The sequence below is a fragment of the Otolemur garnettii genome, unplaced genomic scaffold, assembly GCF_000181295.1.
Source record: "Otolemur garnettii isolate 467f Iridium unplaced genomic scaffold, OtoGar3 scaffold00206, whole genome shotgun sequence".
NCBI lineage: Eukaryota > Metazoa > Chordata > Mammalia > Primates > Galagidae > Otolemur > Otolemur garnettii.
In genome coordinates this window covers 1,973,367-2,001,273 of record NW_003852601.1, presented here as the reverse complement: position 1 = coordinate 2,001,273, position 27,907 = coordinate 1,973,367, and the positions used below count along the sequence as shown (strand labels likewise).

General features: G+C 36.5%; 1 pseudogene; it reads right to left on the bottom strand.

Annotated features, from left to right (window-relative positions):
• Positions 1–345: 345 nt before the first annotated feature.
• LOC100964521 overlaps positions 346–27,907 on the bottom strand; it is a 75,057-nt pseudogene continuing 47,495 nt past the window's right edge.

Genomic DNA, 27,907 nt, shown 5'->3' with positions numbered 1-27,907 from the left:
ACAAATTATGGTATAAGTATACAATGGAATACTATGCAGCCTTACAAAAAGATGAAGACTTTATGTCTTTTATGTTTACGTGGAGGAACCTAGAACATATACTCTTGAGTAAAGTATATCAAGAATGGAGGAAAATGTATCCAATGCACTTAGTAAAATGTATCCAATGCACTCTTCTATGAAACCAAATTATATTTACTCACACTTTCTTATGAAAGATAGAACATAACTATATCCCAGGGTGTAGGATAGAAATGGAATGGGAAGGGAGTGGAGAGGGGAGGTTCGATAAAGGGAGGGTAAATGACAGGACCACACCTATGGGGCATATTTCAAGGGTACAAGTCAAATCTGTCAAGTGTGAAACATAAGTGTTTTAACACAATAATCAAGTAAATGAGGCAAAAGTTTATGTTTATTGGTTTTATGTAAGCACATCAGATTTTGTAAGCACAAAAAAATCAACACATTGTATCCCACATATGCATAAATGTATTCATGATCTATGTGTATATGATTTAATAAAAAAAGAAAGAAAGAACCCAATTATAGCCCAAGAGGAAGAGGAAAGCAGAGAGGGAGGGGAGAGTAGGGGGGAGGATGGGTGGAGGGATGGTAAGTGGTGGGACCACACCTAATGATGTATCCTACAAGGGTACATGTGAAATTTACTAGGTGTAGAATATAAATGTCTTAACACAATAACTAAGAAAATGCCATGAAGGCTATTTTAACCAGTTTGATGAAAATATTTCAAATTGTATATAAACCCAGCACATTGTACCCCATGATTGTATTAATGTACACAGCTATGATTTAATAAAAAAGGAAATAAATTTATAGTACTAACTGCTTATATTAGAAAAAAGGAAATAGTCTCAAATATCTTAAGATTATACCTCAAGAAAACTATAAACACAATGAAATAAATCCATAAGTAAGCACATAAAAGTATTATAGACAAAGAAATTAATGAAACTGAAAAGAGAAGAACAATATAGAGAACCAGTGACACAAAATAGAGTTTCTTCAAAATTAAGCTGTAAGGGGGGTGAAGCAAGATGGGGGACTAGAGCCAGTGTCTTTACAGCCATGCATGGTGATACTGGGGAGAAAATACTCCAGGCACCTCTGGCTTGTCGGATATGTCAAGAAACCTCACTTTGGGGCCTGTTCAGGAATCCAAGATGAGTACAAAAGCAGTGAAGAAGAGGCAAGTATTTGTATTCAGGTGGAGTCCACTGGTGTAGCTGCAGCTGCTGCCAGGACAATTTGCAGCCAGTGAAGGCCTGCCCTGTGGTGGTTTTTTTTTTTTTTTTTTTACCTGAGCACTTGGTTGAGTTACATTGGGAGAACTAGAGTGAGCGAGTGAGTGATTTTGAAGCATTCCTAGGGGCCAGGACTGAGCCACATACATTTTCCTGGGAAAGCTACTGGTTGTGTCTATTAAGCAGACTAAGGAGAGCTTCAGGCTCCCAGCCCTATGGGGTTTGAGGGCAAAGAACTCAGGAAGATGGGACACGGTTTCTTCAGCAAGGAAGAGGCTTCCAGTCTCCATCTTATACAGTTGTATCAGTGTAATGATTAGCATCTCATACCCCAGAAGATCATCTTTTGCCCAGGCAACATACAGCAAAATAAATACATAAACAGGTTTTTTTCCCTTTATGGTGCATTTTACAAGGGTACATATCAAATCTACTAAGTGTAGAGTATAATTGTCATAACACAATAATTAAGAAAGTGCAGTGAAGGCTGTGTTAACCAGTTTGTTGTAAATATTTCAAATTGTATATAAAACCAGCATATTGTACCCCATAAATACATTAATGTACACAGCTATGAATTAATAAAAAATAAAAATAAAATGTTATATAAGAGAAACATTTTTTTCTCAACTTTTTCCCTTTGGATTTTTCTTTTTTTGTTTCTTCTTCTTTTTTGTTATATAATTATAATTTTTCATTGTTTCCTTTTTTAAGAAAAAGGGCTTCATTTTTGCTAGTTTTTCTGCCCTGTTATCCTTCCCTTCCCCAATTTTATCCTTTATGTTTTTTTGTTTGCTTGGTTTGGTTTGATTTATAGCGTTTTTGTTTTTCTTCTCTATTTGTTGGAAGTAGGGTCTTGTGTCTGCTCAGGCTGGCAAAAAGCTCCGGACGTCCAGGGACCCACCTAACCCAGCTCTGCAGAGGTTGGAATTTATGTATGTGTTTCAAGTATCCTTCAGTGTCTATTTCTGTTCCTCTCTTCTTTTTGTCAATATTCCCTCCCCCCCCTTTCTATTTTCTCCTTTTCTGTCTTTTACCCCTTCTCACTCTTCACTCTTCTCTTCCTTGTAGTTCTTCTTTTTTTTTTAATTTTTACAGAAGGCTTATGATTTTTTACTGCTTTCATTCAAATATACCTTCTTTTTCCAAAAAAAGAAGATGCATCAATTTTCCACACCCATAAAATTGAAGATAACAGTTCTATTTCCTTTTTACTAGGATATGGTCTCTTATGGAAATAATCTTTAAGAAACTGCTTTTTTTCTTCATAAGAATGGTCTTCATACTTCTTAGGATCTAATGGTAAAATCTGAAGAGCATCATCACTAGTGACCAGAACCTCTGTCCTGGTTTCATTCCTTTGTCTTTTAAAAGGCACAACCCTTTTTCTGGATCTGGGGCTGCATCCATACTCAGGACAAGAGGTGCGTCCTCCCCAGCCCTTTGGGCTTTAGCCCCTGAGTGGACGTTAGGTAGCTTCCTCTTCACAGAAGAGGCAGTGTCAGGGATCACCTCACCATTCACCAGGAGCGACTCACTGTTTTCTATGGAGTGAGGCTGGCCCTGCAGGTCTGAGCCACTGTCCTTGGGGGCACTCCTACAGCGCAGCAGGTGGACGGTAATGGTGGCCAGCATCATGTTGCCGGTGTAGACCCTGCAGCAGTGAATGCACAGGAAAGCAGGGGCCTTGAGCACTGTGTGCACCATAGGCATGATATGGTGCCTCTCTTTCAGATGTAGCTCATACCCCTCTGGTGCCACGAAGGTGCTGAAGCAAAAGGGGCAGGTTGACACCTGCTTGCTGGGCCTCCTGGACGTGCCCTTAGCTGGAGGCCACACCTTCATGTACACAGGCACGAGGGACATGGAGTGTTTCCCAGCAAGGATCGCCAGGTAGACTTCCCACTCCCCAAGTTCCTCCTTTGGCAAAACAGTAATGAAGTCCAGGTGGGGAAATAGCAGGTTGCCATTAGCACCAATATCTAGCTGAAAACTTTTGTTCCTGTAATCCACAGGTAACTTCTTCCCGAGGTGCACAATCCGGCTATGCTCTGAAAGACTTTGAATGTCATGGAACATGCATGGACAGAATAAGCAGCCCAGACCATGCATTAGCAGTTGGTGTATGAGCTCCTCCTCAGAGACCAGGCATTTGCAGGAAAGACTTCTCTCTCATCCACTTGCGGAATGGCGCACACACAGCCAGTTTCTCAGGCTCAAGCTTGTCACCAGCCCTGCACTCACTGTTCTTGTGAGTCACCTCCATGTGCACCTAGTAGACATTGGAGGGGAACAGCTCATTGCAGACGGGGCAAGTCTTCCACTGCTTGGCCTGACTGAGTGCCTGGCTGGCATCTGCCACAGGGGAAGGGGGCCTGAATGAACACACTCTGGGAGGCACTCACCAGCACAGGTAGCGAGGGCACACCAGGCAGGGAGCTGGCCACCGGGACAGCTGCACCTGATGGCAGGAGCTGGATAGGCACCTGTGGCGGGGCCACTGCTGCAACCCATCCAGGGGGCACTGGCAGGATGACTGACACTGGGGCCAGTGTATAGGTTGGAATCCCATTCACTTGTGTCCCTGTAGGGATGAGCTGTCTAAGAATAGAGCCTGAAGTGAGGAAAGTGGTGTTCTGCGATGAGCCAGGTCTAAATGGCTGGCTCGGGGGCAGAATGTTGGTGCTGACAGTTTGACAGAGCTGCAGAACCCCAGGCCTCATTGGCTGGCCCACGGGGAAGACTCCTGGCATTATAGACTGATTTAGCAGAACACCAGAATTCATACCCTGGCTCTCAGGGACAACTCCTGAGGAGACTGTCTGGGTGAGAGAAAGTAGCCCAGACAGGATCACCTGGCCAGCAGGGAGAACCTGTGATGGGGCCTGGGAGCACTCCTGACTGGACCATCTGGTCAGGAGGAAGAACCCCAGAGGTTGCTGTCTGTGCAAGAATAAACCCAGCAGGGGTCATCTGGCCTACAGGAATAAATCCTGCTGGGATTGCCCAGCTCACAGAAATCACTCCTGGTGAGACAGCCTGAACAACCCTGAGGTGACAGAGGGACTAACAGGAAGGACGCCAGGCCTCACAGGCTCCCCCAGGCTGCATGAGGGGTAAAACCCCAGGGCAGACAGTTGGGCTTGTGGGGAGGACACTAGTCCAGATAGGCTTGTTTATGGGTCCCACAGGCTGACTCAATGGCAGCACAGGAGGGTTTACAGACTGGGGGAGAGTAAACCCATGAGAGAGAAAAACAGGTTATGGTGTGGAGGATGGCAGGCTGAGGGTTCTTTGGGCCATGGGCAGAGGGCTGGACATGAGAGTCACACGGAACTAAGCAGGGAGGCTGGAGGGGACTGAGTGAAGCTCCCGAGAGCACTTGGGGCCATAGTCACAGGCTGCTCTGCACCTGATCTGGGACCAAAAGGATGCTTCAACACCTTAAATCAGAGGCACGGTAACTTAAAAAAACAGGAGGAAACATAAGGAAAAAGTAGGGCAAAGGAAAACACTCATGAGAATGACACAGCACAGAGATCCTGGCACCATGAAAAACCAGAACAGAGCAATGACCCCAGGGGATTATGATGTAGCTATTGCAGAGGATTCTACCTCTGAAGAAATGTGAGAAATTTCAGAAAGGGAATTTAAAATATAGTTGGTAAAAACAATGAAGGAAATTTCTGAGAAAGTAGAAAATAACAGAAAAGAAATAAAAAAACAGAATCAAATCAAAGATGAACAATATGAGAATATAGAAATGATATAAAGCAGTATATGAAATTGAAGCAGTCACATAGGGAAGTTAAAGATGCAGTATAAAATATCAGTAACTGACTAGACCATGCAGAAGAAAGAATCTCAGAGTTAGAGGAGAAAGCTCTTGAGCTAACAAAGGGAGTTAAAGAGACAGAAAAAAAGAGAGAAAGAAGAACATTCACTGAAACAATTATGGGACTTCATGAAACTCTCAAACATAAGAATTATAGGTATACAAATGAGGGGAAAAAAAAAACACCAGGTGAATAGAAGCACTACCAGAGGATATCATAAATGAAAATTTCTCAAATATCACCAAAGATTTTGATGCTCCATTCAGAGCAATATTGAACCTCAAGATGTCTCAGCTCAAACAGAGCTTCTCCAAGACACATTGTAATAAACCTGTGAAAAGTCAAGATGAAAGAAAAGATTCTGTAAACAGCCAGGAGTAAGGACCAATTGACTTACAGGGGCAAATTCATTAGGATGACCATGGACTTCTCAAATGAAAATTTTCAAGCCAGAACAAGATGGTCATCTATCTTTAACCTACTAAAATGAAACAATTTTTGACACAGAATTATATATCCTGCTAAGCTAAGCTTTAAAATTGATGGAGAAATCAAATATTTTAGTGATATGCAAATATTGAGGAAGATTTCCCCAGCAACACCAGCTCTATAGGAAATTTTTAGACCTATTCTACACACTAATTATCAAAATGGGCCACCTGCAAATGCAACACTCAGAAGCTGAAGGACAAAACTAGCTTCCACAATGATGCAAAAGATAAAACTAAGCAATGGACTTACACAAAATAAGATTAATAGAACTTCATCACAGTTATCAATTCTCTCAATAACTGTTAATAGCTTGAATTCCCTACTGAAGACAAGTAGTCTGGCTGATTGGATAAAAAAAGCACAAGGCATCCATTCGCTGTCATCAGGAACACATCTAGCTGCAAACAACAAATTAAAACTCAGAGTTAAAGGATGGAAAACTATTTTTCAGAGAAACAGAAATCAGAAGAAAAGAGGGATGGCAATCTTATTTTCAGATACAAGTGGATTTAAAGCACCTATACTCAAAAATGACAAAGATGTACACTTCATAGTGGTCTAGGGAACAATACAACAAGAGGACATTTCTATTCTAAATATTTATGCACCCAATTTAAATGCTCCCAGATTCTTGAAACAGACCTTAATTAGTCTGAGCAATATGATATCTTATAATACCATAATAGCAGGGAACTTTAACCCTCTTCTTACAGAGATAGGCAGATCCTCTAAACAGAAACTAAACAAAGATACAAGAGACTTAAATGTGATGTTGGAACAATTGTGCTTAATAGACATATACAGAACACTACATCCCAAGGTTAAAAAATATATGTTCTTCTCATCAATCAACGGAACATTCTACCAAATAGATCATATCCTAGGACACGAAACAAACTTCAACAAAGTCAAAAGAATTGAAATTATACATTGTATTTTGTCAGGCCACAAGGTAATAAAGGTGGAATTGAACTCAAACAAAAATTTTCACACTTACAGAAAAGCATGGATATTGAACAACTTTATGCTGAATGATAGTTGGGTCAAGGAAGATATAAAAAGGGAAATCATTAACTTCCATGTGCATAACAAAAAGAAAGGCACAAACTGCCACAACCTATGGACACTGCAAAAGCAGTCTTAAGAAAGAAATTTATTACATTAGCTGCCTATATCCAAAAAACAGAAAGAGCGCACATTGACAACATGATAAATAATCTTAAAGAAATGGAAAAGGAAGACAAATCCAATCCCAAACCTAGCAAAACAAAAGAAATTTCAAATTAAATCAGAAAGAAATGAAATTTAAAATAAAAGATTAATTTGGAAAATTATTCTAATAAAATTTTATTTCTTTGATAAGATAAATAAAATTAATAAACCATTGGTCAGATTAACCAGAAATAGAAAAAGGAAAAATATTTACTAATATCAATCAGAAATGTAAGGGGGGAGATAACAACTGATACCAAAAAAATACAAGAGATCATGTCTACTACCAAACTCTATGTTCAGAAATTGGCAATGTGGAAAAAAATGGACCAAAACCTGTGATTAAATCATATTCCTAGAGTTTACTAGAAAGAAATATATCTCTTGAAGAGATCAATATGAAGCACTGAGATTGCAAAAGTTATAAAATGCTGCCCTCAAAAAAGCTCAAGACCAAACGGCTTCACATCACAATTCTATTACACCTTCAAAGATGAGCTTGCACCTATATTTCACAGTATATTCCAAAACACTGAGAAGAAAGGAACCTTCCCCAACACATTTTATGAAGCATACATCACCTTGATTCCGAAACCAGGAAAGGGCCCAACCAAAAAGAACTAAAGACCAATTTCACTAAGGAATATTAATGCAAAATACTCAAGAAATTCTTAGCTAAGAGATTGCAACTACACATCAAAAAATTATACAAGCTTCACCCTAGGATGTAAGTATGGTTTAACATACTCAAATTCATAAATGTAATGTATCATATCAATAGAAGCAAAAACAAAGTTCATATGAGCCTCTCAATAGATACAGAAAAAATATTTGACAAAATTCAGGATCATTTTTCTAATAAGAACACTTAAGAAAATAGGTATAAGTGGCACATTTCTTAAGCTGATTGAATCCATCTATGACAAACCCAAAGCTAACATGATACTGAATGGAGTAAAACTGAAAGCTTTTCCACTTACAAGTGAAACCAGATAAGGTTGTCCACTATCACTGCTATTATTCGACATTTTGTGCTGGAAATTCTAGCCAATGTAACCAGGAGAAGGGTATAAAGGGCATCAAAATGGGGGCAGAAGAGCTCCAACTGTCTTTGCAATTAATACAATCTTATACTTAGAAAACCCCAGAGACTCGACCACAAAATTGTGGAAGTGATCAGAAAATACTATAACATCACCAGGGATAATGTCAATGTCAAAAAATCAGTAGTCTTTGTATACACCAGTAACAGCTAAGTTGAGAAACAAATAAAGAGTACAATTCTGTTCACAGTAGCTTCAAAGAAAATGAAATACATAGGAATATACCTAACAAAAGAGGCAAAAGATCTCTTCAAAGCGAATTATGAAACCCTAAGGAAAGAAATGGCAGAAGACTCTAACAAATATTGCACTGTTTTCTTGGCTGGGAAGAATCAACATTGTCAGGATGTCCATTCTACCCAAATAAATCTACAGATTAAATCCAACCTCCATTAAAATGCCAACATCATATTTTGAAGAATTGGAAAAAATAGTAATTAGTTTTATATAGATCCAGAAAAAAAATATATATAGCTAAGGTAATTCTTAGTAATAAAAACATAGCTAGGGGCATCACCCTATCAGACTTGAGGCTATATTACAAATCCATAGTAATCAAAACAACATGGTATTGGCACAAAAATAGAGACATAGACATAGGGAACAGAATAGAAAACCAAGAGATGAAATCAGGCTCTACTTGCCATCTGATCTTTGATAAACCTAAAAACAATCATACAGTGGGGGAAAAGAATCTCTTCATCAAACGGTGCTGTCAGTACTGGATAACCACATGTGAATAAAAACTCAACCCATACTTTACCACTTACAAAAATTGACTCAAGATGGATAAAAAATGTAGATCTATGACACAAAACTCAAAATCGTCTAAGAAAGTGTGGGTAAAATTATCAACATTGTTAAACTTGGAAAGATTTTATGATAAAGAATTATGTGGCCATTGCAACAACAAAAAAGGATGTGGAGAAAAGACAACGCTTCTACGCTGCTGGTGGGAGTGCAAACTAATAGGTTCCTTTTGGAAAGAAGTCTAGAGGACTAAAAATTTATCTGCCATTCAATCCTGCAATTCCTTTATTTGGCATTTACCTAGATGAGCAAAAATCCACATTACAACAAAAATATTTGCATCAGAATGTTTATTGAAGACCAATTCACAATTGCCAGGTCATGGAAGAAGCCTAAGTGTCCATCGATCCATGAATGGATCAATAAACTGTGGTATATGTACACCATGGAATACTATGCAGCCATAAAGAAAGATGGAGACTTTGCCTCCTTCATGTTTACATGTATGGAGCTGGAAAATGTTCTTCTTAGCAAAGTATCACAAGACTGGAAGAAAAAATATCCAATATATACAGTCTTACTATGGAACTAGTTTATAGCTTTCATATGAGAGCTATAACCTAATTACAGCCTAAGAATTTAGGGACGGGGAGGGATGGATGGGTGGAGAGAGGGTGATTGGAGGGATCACCTCTATGGTTTGTCTTACAAGGGTACAAGTGAATCTATCTAAAAGTAGAGTATAAAAGTCTTAACACAATAACTAAGAAAATTGACATAAAGTCTATGTTAACTAGTTTGATGAAAATATTTCAAATTGCATATGAAAACACCACACTGTACCCCAGGATTGCATTAATGTACACAGCTATCATTTAATAAAAAAATTAACAAATGGAACTTAATTAACCTCAAAATCTGCATATATAATGACACAACAAGTAAAGCAAAAAGACAACATTCAGAATTGGTAAAGATATTTTCAGGCTATTAAAATGACAAAGGATTCATAACTAGAATCTATAGAGAACTCAAATTAATAAAAAAAAAAGAGTAGACAATCCTATTTATCACTGGGCAAGAGATATGAACAGAACTATCTCTGATGAAGACAGATGAATAGCTAACAAACATTTGAAAAAATTCTCATCATCACTGACCATAAGAGAAATTCAAATCGAAACCACCCTGAAATATCACCTAATCCCTGTTAGAACAACCCACATCAGAGTCTTAAAGCTGCAGAGGCTGGTATGGATGTGGAATGAAGGGAACTCTTTTACACTACTGATGGGACTGCAAACTAATACAATCTTTTTGGAAGGAAGTATAGAGAATCCTCAAATAACTCAAAGTAGACCTCCATTTGATCCTGAAATCCCATTACCAAGCATCTACCCAGAAGAAAAAAAAATCATTTTATCATAAGAACATTTGCAATAGACTGTTTATAGCAGTTCAGTTCACAACCCCAAAAATATGGAAACAGCCTAAGTGCCCACTAACTCAGGAATGGATTAACAAGCTCTGGTATATGTATACCATGGAATACTATTCAGCCATTTAAAGAGATAGAGACTTTGCGTCTTTTTTATCAACTTGGATGGAACTGGAACAAATTATTCTTGGTAAAGCATCACAAGAATGGAGAAGCAAGACTCCAATGTACTCAATTCTAATATGAAGGCAGTAGATGATATAATACAAGGTAAGGGGTATGGAAATGTGGGAACAGAGAGAGGGAAGGAGGAAGGGGTATGGTGTTTCACCATGTATGGCACACCTCTTGAGGGAGGGGCACAATTATAAGGAGACTTTACCTAACAAATGCAACCAGTGTAATCGAATTCTTTGTAACCTCAATGTAAACCAAACAATAAAAAAAGAAAGTACAAAAACCAATAATAGAAGCAATTGTGGGGAAAACACTTGACAAAATTGGTCTTGGAGAAGATTTTATGAATAAGACCCCTTGGCAATTGCAATAACATTAGACATAATTAAATGTTACCTGATCAAGCTAAAAAGTTTCTGCACAGATAAGGGCCTTACAACTAATGCAAACGGACAGTTTTGAGAATGGGAGATGGTATTTGCATATAACAAATCTGACAAAGATCTGATGACAAAAATCCACAGTGAACTCAAATTAATCAACAAAAAAGAGAAAATAATCTCATTTATAATTAGCCAAGAGAGTTGAGCAGATACTTCTCTGAAGAAAACAGATGAATGACCAACGAACACATGAAAAGATGATCATCATCTCTAATCATGAGAGAAATGTAAGTCAAAAACACTCTGTGATATAACTTTACTCCAGTGACATTAGCCCACATCACAAAGTCCCGAAGCTACAGGTTCTGGTGTGGATGTTCAGTGAAGGGGCCACTTTTACACTGCTCATAGGAATGCAAACTAATACAACTTTTATGAATAAAAGTATGAAGAATTCTTAAAAGATTAAAAGTCAATTGTCCATTTGATCTGACAATCTCATTACTAGGGCATCTACCCAGAAGAACAAAAATCATTTTACAACTAGTACATTTGCAGCAATATGTTTACTGTAGCTCAATCAACAATTGCTAAGTTATGAAAGCAACTTAAATGCCCATTAACCCATGAATGTGTTAATTAAATTTGGGCATACATATGCAGTGGAATACTATTCAGCCATAAGAAAAGATGGATACTTTACATTATGTTTACCTGCATGGAAGTGAAACATATTCCTCTTAGTAAAGTATCTCAAGAATGGAAAAAAAAAAAAAAAATATATATATATATAATTTACTCAATACTAATATGAAACCAATATGTAAATGACTACATGACCTCATGAATCATAAAACACAACTATAGTCTATTGAGAGAGAGGGCAGGGGTGGGTGAGGGGAAGGAGTAGGAGCAAGGGAGATTGGTGTTAGGATGGAGGGCAATTGGTGGGATCTCACCTAGTGTGCACAATGTGAGGGTGTTCAGCAAGATCCCTGAGTGAAACGTTCAAAATCAACTTGAAGTTTACCTTAGAATGGAAAATAATTTAACGTAAACTTTTGCACCCTGATATTAATTTCAAAATTTTGAAAATGAAGAAAAAAATTTAAAAAATTATAGTTGTGGGAATTTCGTATAATGGAACCACAGTAAAAATATAGTCTTTTGTGTCCAGTTTCATGCCATTAGACACACTTTAATCCATATTATGTAATTATAAATTACACGTTTTATTTCTGCGTAGCTTTTCATTGCAAGGATGTACCACTATTTGTGTATATATTCATCAGTTATTAGACATTTTAGTTGTCACAATTGAGGATATTATGTATAAAGCTCTGATAAACATTTACATGTAAGTCTTTTGGTGAATACATATTTTATTTATTGGAGTAAATATCCAGGAGTAGGATAGATAAGCCATATTGTATGTACATATTTAACTTTATAACAAACCGCCAAACTGTTTTTCAAAGTGGCTACTCCATGCAATGTAATATATCCTCACAAATGCTTGGTGTTTGTCAGTATTTTTTTTTTAATTTCTAACCACTGTAATAGATGTCTAGTGATATTTCTCTAATAACTGATGTTGTTGAGTGATTTTTCATCTCCTAATTTATCACTCAAATATTCTTCAAAGACATCCAAGTATCTTATCTATTTTTATTCTTTTTTTTTTTTTTCTGCTTGAGTTGTGAGGTTTATTTATGTATTTTGGATACAGATCCCTTATCAGATATGTGAGTTGAAAATATTTTCTTCCCATCTATGATTTTGGAATTTTTTTTCATTTTCTTTTATTTTTCCTTTTTTATATATTTAAGGGGCACAAGTACAATTTTTGACATGGACATAATGTATAGTGGTGAAGTCTGATCTTTTAGCATACTCATCACTCAAATAGTGTATAATAGGTATGAGGTAATTATTTACCCCTCTCACCCACCCTTTTGAGTCTCTAATATCTGTTATTCCAATGTCTATGTCCATGTGTGGCATTTTAAAGCTTCCATTTATATGTGTGAACATGTGATATTTGGGTTAATTCTGATTTATTTACATATAAGTGGGAACCAATGGTGGCCAGTTCCATGAATGTTGTGGCAAAAGATATAATTTCTTTTCTTATGGCTGAGTAGACTTTTGTGGTATGTGTACTAAATTTTCTTTATCCAGTTATTCATTAAGTAGATGGAAACTTAAATTTACCTAATCTCTTTGCTATGGTGAGTATTGCCATGATAAACATGTAAGTGCAGGTGTCATTCTTATGTAATGATTTCCTTACCTTGTGTATATGTCCAGTGGAGGGATTGCTGGGGTAATGGTTGAGTTCTTTGAGAAATATATATCAGTAGAGATTATACTTATTTACATTCCTACCAAAGGTGTATAAAGATTCCCCTTTTCTCTGCATGCTTGCTGACATATATCTTTTGTGATTTTTTAATAATGGCCATTCTGACTGGTACAAAATTAGTGATATGGAGAATTTTAAAATATATATCTTGAACATTTGTATACTTTTTTAAAAAAAATATGTGCTTATGTCATTTTCCTACTTTTTAACGATGTTATTGGTGTTATTTTTGTTGAAATGTTTCAGTTCTTTATAGATGTGGGGTTATTTTTTCTAGTTAAGTTTTTTGAGATTTTTGCAGATAATGGGTATTATTCCTTTGTAGTATGCATAGGTTACAAATATTATCTTCCATTTGGTAAGTCGATTACTTTCCATGTTGATTATCATATTCTGTGCAGAAGCTCTTTTGTTAAATTAAGTCCCATTTGTCTATTATTATTTTTGTTGCATTTGACACATTACTCAAATTATTTGCACGGGTAAATGTTAAGAAGAGTTTTTCCCCAAGTTTTCCTGTAGAATTTTTAGAGATTCATGTCATAAATTAGAGTCTTCAATCCATCTTGAGTTAATTTTTATGTATGGTTATTCAATTTCCCAGCACAATTTTTTTAAAATACAGTGTCCTTTCCCCCAATATGTATTTTTACCTGCTTTGTTGAAGATAGGTTGATTGTAGGCATATATCTTTATTTTTTGGTTCTCCATTTTGTCCTGTCTATGAGCCCATTTTCATACTACCATGGTATGGTTGTGGTTACTATGCCCTTGTAGTATAACTTAAAGTCAAGTAATTCAATTATTTTAGAGTTTTCTGAAGATTGATTTGGAAATGGAAGCTATTTTTTTATTCCATCGAACTTAGAAATTCTTTGTCTAGTTCTGTGAAAAAATAATGTTGCTATTTTGGTGGGAATTGGTACATATGATTGTTTTAACATTATTAGTTCTTCAAATCCATGTGCATAATATGTGATCCATTTTTTGTGACATCTATAATTTTTTTTGTCAGCATTTTGTAGATTTACTTCTAGAGATCTTTCACTTCCTTGCTGGAATACATCCCTTAATATTTTATATTTTAGTAACTATTAGAAATGAGATTGAGTTCTTATTTTCTATTTTTCATTTTTTCTTACTTTTTCTATTTTTTTATTTTTTATATATTTTTCTTTATTAAATAATGACTGTGTACATTAACTAATTTATGGGGTATAATGTGCTGAATTGATAAATAATGTGGACTACTTACATCTAAATGATTGTCCTCACTTGCTTATTTGTTGTGATAAGAAACTTATACTCTATTCTTAATACTTTTGAAATGTACCATTGTATTATGCACATTATATTAGGTCCACCCAAATGCCCTCTCACCTCCTGACCTCCTTCCTCCCCTCTCATCACCATTCTCTTCCTTCTTTCTTTCTGAACTATAGTTATCTTTTATCATTCATAACAATGTGTAGGTGATTACATATTGATTTCATAGTAGTATTGAGTAAATTGGATACTTTTTATTTCATTCTTGATATAATTTACTAAGAATATGTTCCATTTCATTTCCAGGTAAACATAAAAGATGTAATGTCTCCATCTTTTTATGGCTGAATAATATTCCATGGTTTATATATACGACAATTTGTTAATCCATTCATGAGTTGATGGACATGACTTGGGCTGCTTCCATGACTTGGCAATTATGAATTGAGCTGCAATAAATATTCTGGTGCAAATGTTTTTGTTTTAAAATGATTTTTGATCATCTAGATACATACCTAGTAGAGGAATTGCAGGATCAAATGGTAGGTCTATTTTTAGTTCCTTGAATATTTTCCAAACTTCTTTCCAAAAGGGCCATTTTAGTTTGCAGTCCCACCTGCAGTGTGGAAGTGTTCCCTTCTCTCCTCATCCATGCCAACATCTGTAGTTTGGGGATTTTGTGATGTGGGATAATCTTACTGGAGTTAGGTGACATCTCAAAGTGTTTTTGATTTGAATTTCTCTGATGATTAAAAATGATGAGCATTTTTTCATGTGTTTCTGGGCTATGTGCCTGTCTTCTTCAGTGAAGCTTCTGTTCAAGTCTTTTCCCGCAAAGAAATGGGGTGATTTGTTCTTTCCTTACTGATTAGTTTGAGTTCTCTGTGGATTTTATTTATCAGACATTTCTCAGAAACATAAGCTCCAAATATCTTCTCCCATTCTGAATTCTATCTGTATGCTTTACTTACTGTGCTCTTGGCTGTGCAGAAGCTTTGTAGTTTGATCAGATCCCAGTAATATATTTTTGATGTTGCTTCAATTGTCAGGGAAATCCTCCTTATAAAATATTTTCCCAAGACAATTTCTTCAAGCATTTTCCCAGCACTATTATCTAGTATTTTAAAAGTTTAATGTCTTAAGTTTAATTCTTTCATCCAACTGAAATCAGTTTTTGTTAATGGTGAAAGATGAGGGCCCAGTTTCAGTCTCCTACAGGTTGGCAGCCAGTTCTCCCAGCACCATTTGTTAAATAGGAAATCTTTCCCCCATTCAATGTTTTTATAGTCTTATCTAAGATCAAATGATGATAAGTGGCTGGGTTTATCTTTCAGCTCTTGGTTCTCTATTCTGTTCCATAAATCTACCTCACAGTTTTTGTGCCAGTATCAACCAGGCTGTTTGTATCACAATAAATTTATAATATAGCCTGAAGTCTGGAACTGTGATACTCCCTTATTTGGTTTAACTTCTCAGTAATGTATTAGCTATTCAAAAATTTTTTTTCTGATTGACTGTAAAACAAAGTACTATTTTTTCAACACCCTTAAAGTATGTCAATGGTGCTTTTATGGGGATTGCATTAAATTGGTTGATTGCTTTGGGTAGTATGCATGAGCATGGTATGTTTGTGCCTTTGTTCACATCTTCAGTTATATTTTTTCTCAGAGTTTCATAACTCTCTTTATAGAGATCTTTCATGTCCTTTGTTTGGTAATTTCTCAGATATTTCATCTTCTTTGGCACTACTGTAAAAGGAATAGAGTCTTGACTCTATTTTTAGCTTGACTATTATTGGCATATATATAAAAGATAGTGGTTGGTAAGTATTGATTTTGTATCCTGAGACAACTGCTATATTCCTTAGTCACTTCTAAGAATTTCGTGGTTGAGTCCCTGAGGTTTTTGAGGCATGGGTTCATATCATCTGTGATGAGTGAGAGTTTGACCTCCTCTGACCCCATTTGAATACCTTGATCCCCATCTCTTGCCTGATTGCAATGGCTAAGACTTCCATTACTGTGTTGAAGTGGGGACAATGGGATCCTTGCCTAGTTCCAGATCTCCTTGGAATTGTTTTCAGTTTTACTCCTTTCAATATTATGTTGGCTGTGGGTTAGTAGTATATGGCCTCTATAAGTTTCAGAAATGACCCATCTAAGCCTATTTTCTTAAGTATTCTGATCATAAAATGATGTTGGATATTATATAAAGCTTTTTATGCATCAATTGATAGAGTAATATGGTATTTTTATTTTATTTATGTGATATATTATATTTATAGATTTACATATGTTGAACCAACCTTGTAACCCTGGAATAATACTTACTTGATCATAGTGTATAATTTTTTTGATGTGTTGCTGAATTCTTTTTGCTAGGATTTTTTTGAATGTTTTCTCATTGTTATTCATTAATAATAGTGGTTTATAGTTTTCTTCGTGAGTTCTTTCCTGGTTTGGGGATCAGGGTGATATTTGCTTCATAGAAGAATTTCTTCTTTTTCTATGTTTTGTAAAAAGTTGTGTAATATAAGTACTAGTTTCTCTTTACAGTTTGGTAGAATTCTGATGTGATGTCATCTGGTCTGAGACTCTTTTTTTCAGGAGATTTCATATACTTGATGCTATTTCACTGATTGATATGGGTCTATTCAAAATTTCTAATTCTTTCTGATTGAGTCTAGGAAAGTGTTGTGCTTCCAGGTATTCATCCATTTCCTTCAGATTTTCATATTTCTGAGAATATAGTTTTTTGTAGTAATCATTGTGGATTTCTTTAATTTCTGAGATGTCTTTTTTATTTCTCCTTTATCATTTCTGATTGATGATATTAGAGATTTTACTTTTCTGCCCCATCATTATTTCCCACTATTTAGTTATTATAACTGTTAGGGTGACATTGAATTGGGGGTCTCAGGTAGTAGAGTTAATCAGCCCTTAACCAAAGTGCTGTGCCTTGTAATTGTTGCATATTCCATACAACCTTACAAAGGCCCCTTTCAGAGTTTTGTCCAGAGACTCTACGGACCTACTTGGTGAGATAGTGCAAGCTGGCTCAGTTTTGAAATTGGCCAACCTCTACCCTATCCTAAGAATTCATGATATTAGTTTTAAATATCAGCTGGGGAGAGATACAGACAGTTGCAGTTCCCTAATCTCACCATTCAGTTCTTTTCCACTACAGAAGTTCTGCAGATCAACCTCAGAATGTCCCAGGATTGACCTCCCCAGATGTGATTTTCAATCAGATTGTCTAGGGTAGTACAAACCCTGCTAAACAGAGAGGGATGCAAGGGTTTCCAACAGTGGAGACAAATCCACAGTTCTATCCCACAAATGCAAGGGTATGGCACCTGGTCCACTCTGGTGAGCTGCCCATTGCTCATTAATGTCCCAGATTGGCATTAGCACTCCTATCCCCTGGGCACAGTCATAGACTGGGGTCCATGTCCCCAACAGCTGGGCTCAGTACACACCAGGCCCCCACTTCTCTGCTTTCAGGTCAGTTGGAGCTGGGGGTCTACTTCCCCATCCAGCAATCTCAGTCTACACCAGGCGACCCCTCTCCCAATTGTGGGCACCATCAGAGCTGGGACTTCTGCACCCCCTCCCACCAGACACAGTCATAACCAGGGGTCAACTGGTTATGATTGGGCATAGACATAACTGGGGGACTGCTCCTCCTCCCATCATGGGTCCCTTTCTTCCTGTGAGCTCCTTCTTCCCCTGGAGTCACAGGTCCCATACTGATAGTCAATGGTCCACACTATATCAAGATCTCTCAGGAAAAGAACAAACATCCTGGGCTCTGAGAGGGCAGAACTTCAGACCACCATGCAAGTGGGGAAGGGTGAATGGGGAGTTTGGAATTATGGAGAAAATATTTGTTCAATTTTATACATGGCAGGGTGGTATCTAGTTTCACATGTGAGACCTCCCTGGAGAAGACAACCCAGTGTTTAGAAGGTCTTGCCAGTGACGTAAAATGAGAAGTCTTTTGTCCCCTGTTCAGCCTGCATTGAGCTTACTTCTTTGGGGAGGGGTCTTCCGTCACCTAGGCAATAGGCTTTGTAGTTGTAATTTGTTTTCTTGGCTACTCTGTCTTGGTGTCAAAACTTGATGAACTTCTTTCTTATCTCAGCTCCCCACCTTTGGCTTCATAGAGTCCAATTCTGTCCATTTTTTTTTCCCTTTGGTCAGGAGCCTCTGCTGGGGATTGCTACTAGTCGGCCATCTTTAATTGAGTCTCCTTTTTAAAAAAAAATTTATAATATTCAGGGGTACCCATCTTTTATTTACATATTTCATTTTTGTAAAATGAAATTTTAGATTGAGTCAAAATTATAAGTGTGGCCTTCCCCTACATAGTGCACGCTGTATTCAATAGGTGTTAATTTTTCTATCACTTCTCCACTCTTTTCATAGCATAATTTTTATTGAGATTTACTTCCATACGTGCACTTAAGGTGTTGATCAATTTGTTTCAATTTGGTATTGAGCACATGTGATTGTTTCTCCATTCTTGTGATATTTCATTTAGGAGAATAGTTCCCAGTTCCATCAAGGTTGTTACAAAAGATAATAGACTTATATTTCTTTTTATGACTGAGTGGTACTTCTTAGTATGCATATTCACAAATGTTTAGTGCATTCATGTATTGGTGAGTTTTTCCCACGTCTTTGCTATTATGAATTGTGCTGCTATTAACATTCAAGTATAGGTATCCTTTTTATAAAATGACATTTCATTCTTTTAGATATGTATAATCAGCAGTGGGATTTCCAGTTTAAATAGTAGAGTTACTGTAAGTTATTTTAGATATTGCCATACAATTTTCTAGAGAGGTTGTACTAGTTTTCAGTTTCACCAATAGTGAATAAGAGTTCCTTTATCCTCACATCCATGCCATCATCTGTTATATTGGGACATTTAATATAAGCCATTCTTCTGTTATTTTTTTTTTTTGCATCAGAATTCTACAAAATTTCTATTTTTTTTACCTCTCTTGATTTATTTATTAACATTACCCCATGTATTAATGTACACAGCTATGATTTAATTAAAAAATATATAAGCCATTCTTATTAGAGCTAGGTAAAATTTCAACATGGTCTTGATTTTCATTTCACTAATAATTAGACATGTTGGTCATTATTTTATGAGTTTATTGCCAATTAGTGTATCTTCATATGAAAAGTTTTTGTTCATGGCTTTTGCCTACTTTTTAATGCGGTTATTTGGCTGTTTCATGCCGATTTATTTGAGCTATTTATAGATTTTGTTATTAGTCCTTTTTTCAAATGTATAGAATGAGAATATTTTCTCCTATACATTGATTGTCTGTTGCTCTTTTAATTGTGTCCTTGGCTGTGCAGAGCTGTTTTATTTTGATCAGGTTTAATTATTTATTTTTGTTCTTTCTGTGATTGTTTTTGGGGTCTTCTTCATGGATTCTTTTCCTAGGCTGATGTATATAATAGGTTTACAACCTCTTCTTCCAAAATTCTTACAGTTTTCTGCCTTAGGTTTAAGTCTTTTATACATTGTGAGTTAATTTTTGTGAGTGGTAAGAGATGCAGATCCTATCTTTAACATGTGTCTATACAGTTTTTCCAGAACCATTTAATGATTAGAGATTCTTTTCACTAATGTATATTTTTATCTGCTTTGTCAAAATTCAGATGAGACTATGAGGATGGTTTCATCTCTGAGTTCTCTTTTCTGGCCCATAGGTCTATGTCTCTGTTTTTGTGCCAGCACCGTGCTGTTTTGGTTGCTTATAGCCTTGTAATATAGCTTGAAGTCTGGTTAAGTGCTCTCTTACACTATTATGTAAGGTTACATTGACTATTTGAGTCTTTTCTGATTCCATACAAAGCATTGAACTATTTTTAACAGATCTGAAAAACATGACTTTGGTATTTAAATGGGATTGCAATGAGTCTGTAATTCACTTTCAGTAGTATAGCCATTTTAAAAATATTGATCTGCCAATACATGAGCATGGCATATATTTCCATCTGTTTACATTCTCTGTCATTTCTTTCATCAATATTTCTCAATTATCCTTATAGAGGACTTTAAACTCCTCTGATAAATATATTCCTAGGTATTTCATTTCCTTTTTTGCTAAGTAAGATATTGCATCTTTGATTTCATTCTCAGCTTGACTATTATTGGCATATATGAAATCTTCTGATTTGTTTACATTGAATTTGTAACTCCAGACTTTACTACAATTATTTATAAATTTCTAGATTCTCTTTGTTGAATCTTTGGGGTTTTCTAGTATTAAGATCATATCTTCAGCAAAGTGTGATAGTTTAATCTCATTTTTTCCCATTTTGGACCCTCTTGATTTTCTTCTCCTGCCTGACTGATCTGGAGAAAATTTTCAGTACTGTGGTGGATAGAAGTGGTGAAAGAGGGCAACCTTATCTAGTTCCAGTTCTAAATATGAATGCTTTCAATTTGTCCCCATTCAATATGATGTTTCCTGTAGAGTTGTCATATATAGTGCTTATAATTTTGAGAAATGCCCCATCTATACTAATTTTATTGAGCATTCTTATCCTAAGAGGGTGTTGAATTTTTTTTCTGAATCAATTGTAAGGATCAGAACTTCTTTGTTTTTGCATCTATTTGTGTAGTGAATTACATTTATAGATTTGTATATGTTGAACCATTTTTCATCTTTGCCATGAAGCCCACTTGACTTGGTCATGGTGAATTACTATTTTTTTTATATTCTACTGAATTTTATTTGCTAAAATTTGTTGATAATTTTTGCATCCATATTCATAAGGTTATTGGATTGTACTTTTCTTTTTTTAGTTGTGCCATTTCCTGACTTTGGTACCAAGGTGATATTGGCTTTATAGAACAAGTTAAGCAAAGTTCCTTCTGGGCAGCACCTGTTGCTCAAAGGAGTAGGGCGCCGACCCCATATGCCGGAGGTGCTGGGTTCAAACTCAGCCCTGGCCAAAAATGACCAAAAAAAAAAAAATATATATATATATATATATACTTTTGGGTGGCATCTGTGGCTCAGAGTAAGGCACTGGCACTATATGCTGGAGGTGGTGGGTTCAAACCCAGCTCCAGCCAAAAACTACAAAAAACAAAAACAAAAAAAGAGAGCTCCTTCCTTCTCAATGTTAAGAAATAATTTCTGCAGTATTGGTACAAGCTCTTCTTTGCAGGTTTGGTAAAATGTGAGTGTGAAACTGTGTGGTCCAGGACATTTAATTGTTGGCATATTTTTATTGTTGCTTTGATTTTGGTAGTTGATATTCACCTGTTGAGAAGTTTCAAATCTTCCTAATTGAGCTTAGGAAGAAGGGTACTGGTACTGAGTTGCCCATGGGTTGCTCTATTGTGTTTCCAAAAATATGTCCATATCTTCCATTTTATTTTAATGTTTGTGAACATAGAGATTTCTATAGTACTCTGAGACGATATTTTGTTATTTCCATACTATTAGTTGTAGTTTCCTCTTTTGCGTTTTTGATCGAGCTTAATAGGATCCTTTCTCTTCTGTTTCTGATTAATCTAGATAGAGGCTTGTCAATTTTTTTTTTATCTTGCCAAAGAACCAACTGTTTTATTTATTTACTGTTTATTTACTGTATATTTCATTTGTTATTCATTTCATTTCGTTCTCCTCTGGTTATTAATTTTACTCTGCTGGGTTTGAGATTGGTTTGCTCTTCCTTTTCCAGTTCTGTGACATGATTCAATTAGATTGTTTATTTGTGATCTTTCTGTTTTCTGAATGTGGGCATTTAAGGTTATGAGTTTTCCTGTCAGGAATGCTTTTTGTTTTATCCTACATATATTGATACACTGTGACTACACTATTATTTAGTTCTAATAATCTTTTGATTTACATTTGTATCTCTTTGTTGAGCCAATTATTATTCAGCAATAGGTTGTTTAGTTTACATGATGTTGTATAGGGAGAATATTTCTGTTAGAATTGATTTCTAACTTTATTCCACAGTGGCCTGAGATGATACATGGTATAATTTCTACTTTCTTTTAAATTGTTGAGACATGTCTTGTGGCCTAGGATGTAATAGTCTTACATAATGACCTGTGAGTATTTTGGGGGCGTAAAAAGTTCTGTAAATGTCTGTTAGGCCCATTTGTTCTTGAGTTATATTTAAGTCCCTTGTTTGTTTCTTTGTTTTCTGTTTGGAATTTCTCTCCTGTTCTGTCAGTGGGGTGTTGAAATCCCAAGCAATTGTGGATCTGCAATTTATCATTTTGTATAAAATAAGTAGAATTTGGTTTATGAATCTGGGCACTCCTTTGTTAGGTGCTGTTAAGTTCACTTGTTGAATTGTTCCATTCACAATTATATAGAGACCATCTTTGTCTTTATTTTTGTTGAAGTCAATGTCATCTCGTATGAGAATGGCTATACCATTTACTTTTGGCTTCCATTTGCATGGAACATTGTTTTCCATCCTTTCACCTTTAGCCTATTTGTACCCTTGTGGGTTAAATTTATTTTCTGGAGACAGCAAATAATTGGCTTTTACTTTTTTTTTAATCCACTTAGTCACCTCATGTCTCTTCTGTGTAGAGTCCTACCTATTTACATTTTTTGAAATTATTGATATATGTGGTGGATTTCTGCTCATCCTCTTGGGTAGATCCTTATTACTTTGTTTTACTTATTGAGCCACTATGGTGTCTGGCCTCTGAACTTTAGCATTTGGATGGCTTTAAACTGGTAAGTGTGTATTGTGTTGATCATTGTATAATACAAGTATGAGAACTTTCTACAGGGCATATCTAATCTTCACAAATTCACTTAGTGATTGCTTGTATGAGAAAAAAATTTCTTTTTACTGTTTATAAGAAACTTCATTTTGCAGAATACTTGGTTCTAGGATGACCATTATACAGTTTTAGACAACTAAAGATGATTCCCAGTCCCTACCAGATTGTATTGTTTCAACTGAGAAGCCTGCAGTTAATCTGATCAGTTTACTTTTGTAAGTTACCTCCTGTTTTTGCCTTACTGCTTGAAGAAGTACCTCTTTTGTGTTTACTTTGGCCAGTCTAATTATTATGTGCTATGGTAACTGCCTCTTTGAAACAAATAGCCTAGAAAGCTTGTGTGATTCATGGACTTGGATATCTCAATTTATAGCAAGGCCTGGGAAAAAAATGCCTTAATAATTCCCTAAAATAAATTACTCAAACCTTATAAATTTTCTTCTTCACCTTGAGAAATGTGTATGAGTCTTATATTTGGCCTCTTCATATAGTTGCAAATTTATTATAGGCTTTGTTCATTCCTCCTCTTGCTTATCTATTTTTTTTTCTTTTCAACTGACTTACTTAGCACAGAGGTATTATTTTCAAGTTCCAAGATTCTTCTGCCTTATTGATCCTATTCTTAAGAATTTCCAATGTGCTTTATAATTCCTTTAATGAATTTTTCATTTCCAGAAGCTCTACTTATTTTTTATTTAATACTCTAATTTTTAAAAGTAATTTCCAGCATTGTGTTTATGGCTTCTTCGTGTTTGTTTTTCATTTTCTCTTGTATTTCTATGTACTTTCTTACAACCAATGCTCAAAATTATTAATCTATCATTTTAACCTTTTATCTTAGGCTGGTATTCATTGGTAAGAAGTTACTCTTTTCTTTGGTGTGGCTTTTCATTTTTATTTTTCATGTGTCCTGAGTTTTTCTTCTATTCCCTAGTTCCTTCCCATCTGGCCACTCTATTAAGAGGCAAAGGTGTTAGGTCTGGTTTATGGATTTGTCTCTGAGACCTCAGAAATCAGTTCCTCACTATGTTAGGGAGAGGGATACTGGTACTGAGTTGCTCATGGGTTGCTCTAGCATATTCAATGAACTTGTCAGTTTGCTTCTAATCTGTCTTCATTTCTACCTGACAGAGTGTAGTGAGTTAGGTCCTCCAGCTTACACTCAGTAATGGTGGATGGTACTTGTGAGTGTGAATGAGACACACCTTATTTTCTTGAGTTGGAAAATGTACTGAAGGGTTTGGTTGTTGTTCTCTCAGTTATTTCTTATGTTTGTGTGATTGAGCCAGTTGTAGATATTTTCTTTTGTGTCTCTGGTAAACTCTGGTTTCCCAGGTGAAGTACTTGAATTTCCCAAGCTTTAGGAGGGATCTTGTAGTTCCAGGTTTTTAAAAAAATCTCTATCATCACCAAAGTGGGGGTGGAGACAAGGCAACTCAAGGCTAAGTTGCAAGAGGCTCCCTAATAGTAGGTAGGACCTGCAGGAAGGAACAAGCAAGCTACAGTGTTGTTTCTGGGTCCTGGATAAGGTACAGTTCCTGAAGATGAACACGTAAATTCCTCAGGTTGTGGTTGAGGCCCTGGAATTTCCAGGTGAGCCTTTAATTTCTTCCTCAGTTGAGGTAGGTGGAGAAATGCAGCCAGGCATGGCTGGGTTGGGCAAACTTGCCCTTAGGCTCTACAGAAGCTGACTACTTAACTGTTGTGGTGGAGGTTAAAGGTCTGTGCTCAGTTTCAGGGTGGAGCCCTATCAGGCAGAGTAGCTAATGAAGTAGCCTCACACAGCCAGATATTGTGTTTTCAGAAGCAGGTCTCATATTCTCAGACTATATGCTTGCAGTGGGCTTCACTTTTTCTCTTCTCTACAGTTTCTCCCCAGTAACTGCCGACAGTATAGATTCTAGGCCAGCTGAGCTCCTCTGTAACTATGCCGTGGGCTGAGAAGTTCCCTACCCAGGATCCCAGCTTCAGCTGAGAGTACAACCCTCCCATGGAGTCAGGGCTTCCCTGTGAACACATCATAGCTAGGACCTACAATACACTCTTCCCATTGATTTGTCCATGTGGACAGAGCAGATCAATATAGGTAATTCCAGGGATACGTATCCACATCCTAAATTGCCCAAAGGGTGCCCAAGATGTTTTGATGTCCCACCACTTCAGTAAGTGCCCATCTTTTACGGAATCACCAGGCATGTGGCACCAAGGTGAAGTGGCAAACAAGAAAGTCACTGTGTGGACACATCTCAGTCCCTAAGAGGAAAGGCCTCAATCCCACATTCTATGGAAACCTCAGTGCTGTGGTGTAATGATTTCACTTGGTAGCCATGGGTGGGGGCAAAAAAGAATCTGAATGAAGGAATGCTAGCAGTTTTATTGGGAGGGTATCTGCTATGAATGTCAAGGCTCTAGAGCCACAGAAATCTCCTGAGATCCACTTGACCCTTGTGAATTCTACAATCTGTTCCAGAGTTGAAAAATATCTGTGTGGAAAATAGCAGAGTGAATTCTGAAAAGTTGTACACCCCTAGGAAAGATGAGGTACACAGTGAGTATAGGCAATATGGTGCCTGCTGTCCTGGCTTGGGTCTGTAGGGGTAGGAAATGCCCCCAGGGGATCTGGGAGCTTTGTGCCCTGTCCACTAGAAACTCCCAGATCAGTGGTGGCAGTAGTCTCAGGACTCAAGTGGGCAGAAAATTTCTCTACCATCTTGGAAGCCCTCTCACTACCAGAAATTCATGGGAAGGAGAAGCAAACAGCTCCACCTACCTTTCTCATTGTGGAGCAAGTCTCTCTTCAGGGTTGTTCTCTACTGATAATTTCCTCCTTTTTCTGCTCTGCAATTACTTCCCATAGAATCTCTTGTAGGTTCTGGCATTTTTCCTTTGTAATTATGCCCACTCTATGATTGTTAGTTTTCTTTTTTAAATTTTTTTATGTAAAACTTTTTCTTCTTTCTGAGATGGGCTGACACCTAATTGTTCTTGTCAGTTTTCTTGCCTCCTTTAAGTGTCAGAACTGAGTTTGACACTACTGGTGCCTAGATTTGTTATTGACATTTGTATGTAATTTCATATTGCAAAACTTTATTAATTTCACTCATTATATCTAGGAGATATTTGGAAGCCTTCAGAATTTTCTAGGTATAAGACGTTATCTTTGGCAAGGAGAGATAATTTTAAATACTCTTTTCTAATTTGTGCCCTTCATTTCTTTCTCTCCTTTTTAATTAAATCATAGCTCTGTGCATTAATGTAATTATGGGGTACAATGTGCTGGCTCTATATACCATTTGAAATACCTTCATCAAACTGGTTAACATAGATTTCATCTCATTTTCTTAGTTATTGTGTTAAGACAAACTTATATTCTACACCTAGTAAATTTAACATGTACCCTTGTAAAATGCACTGTAGGTGTGTTCCCACCAATAACCCTCCCTCTACCCATCTTCCCCCATCCCTCCTTCTCCTCTTTCTCTTCTTCTTGGGCTATAGTTGGGTTATAGCTTTCATATGAAAGCTATATATTGCTTTCATAGTAGGGCTGAGTACATTGGGTACTTTTTCTTTCATTCTTGAGATACTTTGCTAAGAAGAATACGTTCCAGTTCCATCCATATAAACATGAAAGAGGTAGTCTCTATCTTTTTTAAAGGCTGCATAATATTCCATGGTGTACATATATCTTAATTTATTGATCCACTCATGGGTTGATGGGCACTTGGGCTTCTTTCACGGCTTAACAATTATGAATTGGGCTGTAAAAACATTCTGGTGCAAATATGTTTGTTATAAAGTGACTTTTTGTCTTCTGGATATATACCTAGTAGAGGAATTGTAGGATCAAATGGCAGGTCAATTTTTAGATCTCTAAGTGTTCTCCAAACATCTTTCCAAAATAAACTCTGTATTAGTTTGCATTCCCACCAGCAGTATAGAAGTCTTCTCTCTTCTCCACATCCATGCCAACATCTCTGGTTTTGAGATTTTGTGATGTGGGCTAATCATACTGGGGTTAGATGATATCTCAAAGTGGTTTCAATTTTCATTTCTGATGTTTAATGATGATGAGCACTTTTTCATGTGTCTATAGGCTGTACGCCTCTCTTCTTCAGAGAGGTTTCTCTTCAAGTCCCTTGCCCACTCTGAAATGGAATCACTTGTTTTTTTCTTGCTAATATGTTTGAGTTCTCTGTGGATTCTGGTTATCAAACCTTTGTTGGCAATAATCTGCAAATATCTTCTCCCATTCTGAGGGCTGTCTGCTTGCTTCATCTACTGTTTTCTTGGCTGTGCAGAAGCTTCTTAGTTTCATCAGATCCCAGTAATGTATTTTTGATGTAGCTTCAATTGCCCGGGGGGGTCTTTCTCATAAAATATTCGCCCAGGCTGATTTCTTCAAGTGTTTTTCCTGCACTTTCTCCTGGTATATTTATAGCTTCATGTCTATAGTTTAAATCTTTAATCCAGTGAAAGTCTATCCTAGTTAATGGAGAAAGGTGTGGGTCCAGTTTCAGTCTTCTGCAGGTCGCCAGTCAGTTCACCCAGCACCATTTGTTAAATAGGGAATCTTTTCCCCACTAAATGTTTTTAATTGGCTTATAGAAGATCAAATAATGTTAAGTAGCTGGGTTCATCTCTGGATTCTCTATTCTGTTCCATACATCTACTTCTCTGTTTTTGTGGCAGTAGCATGCAGTTTTGATCACTATCAATTTATAATATAATCTGAGGTCTGGTAGCGTGATTCCTCCTGCTTTATTTTTTTTTTTTTCTGAGTAATGTCTTGGCTATTTGAGGTTTTTTCTGATTCCATATAAA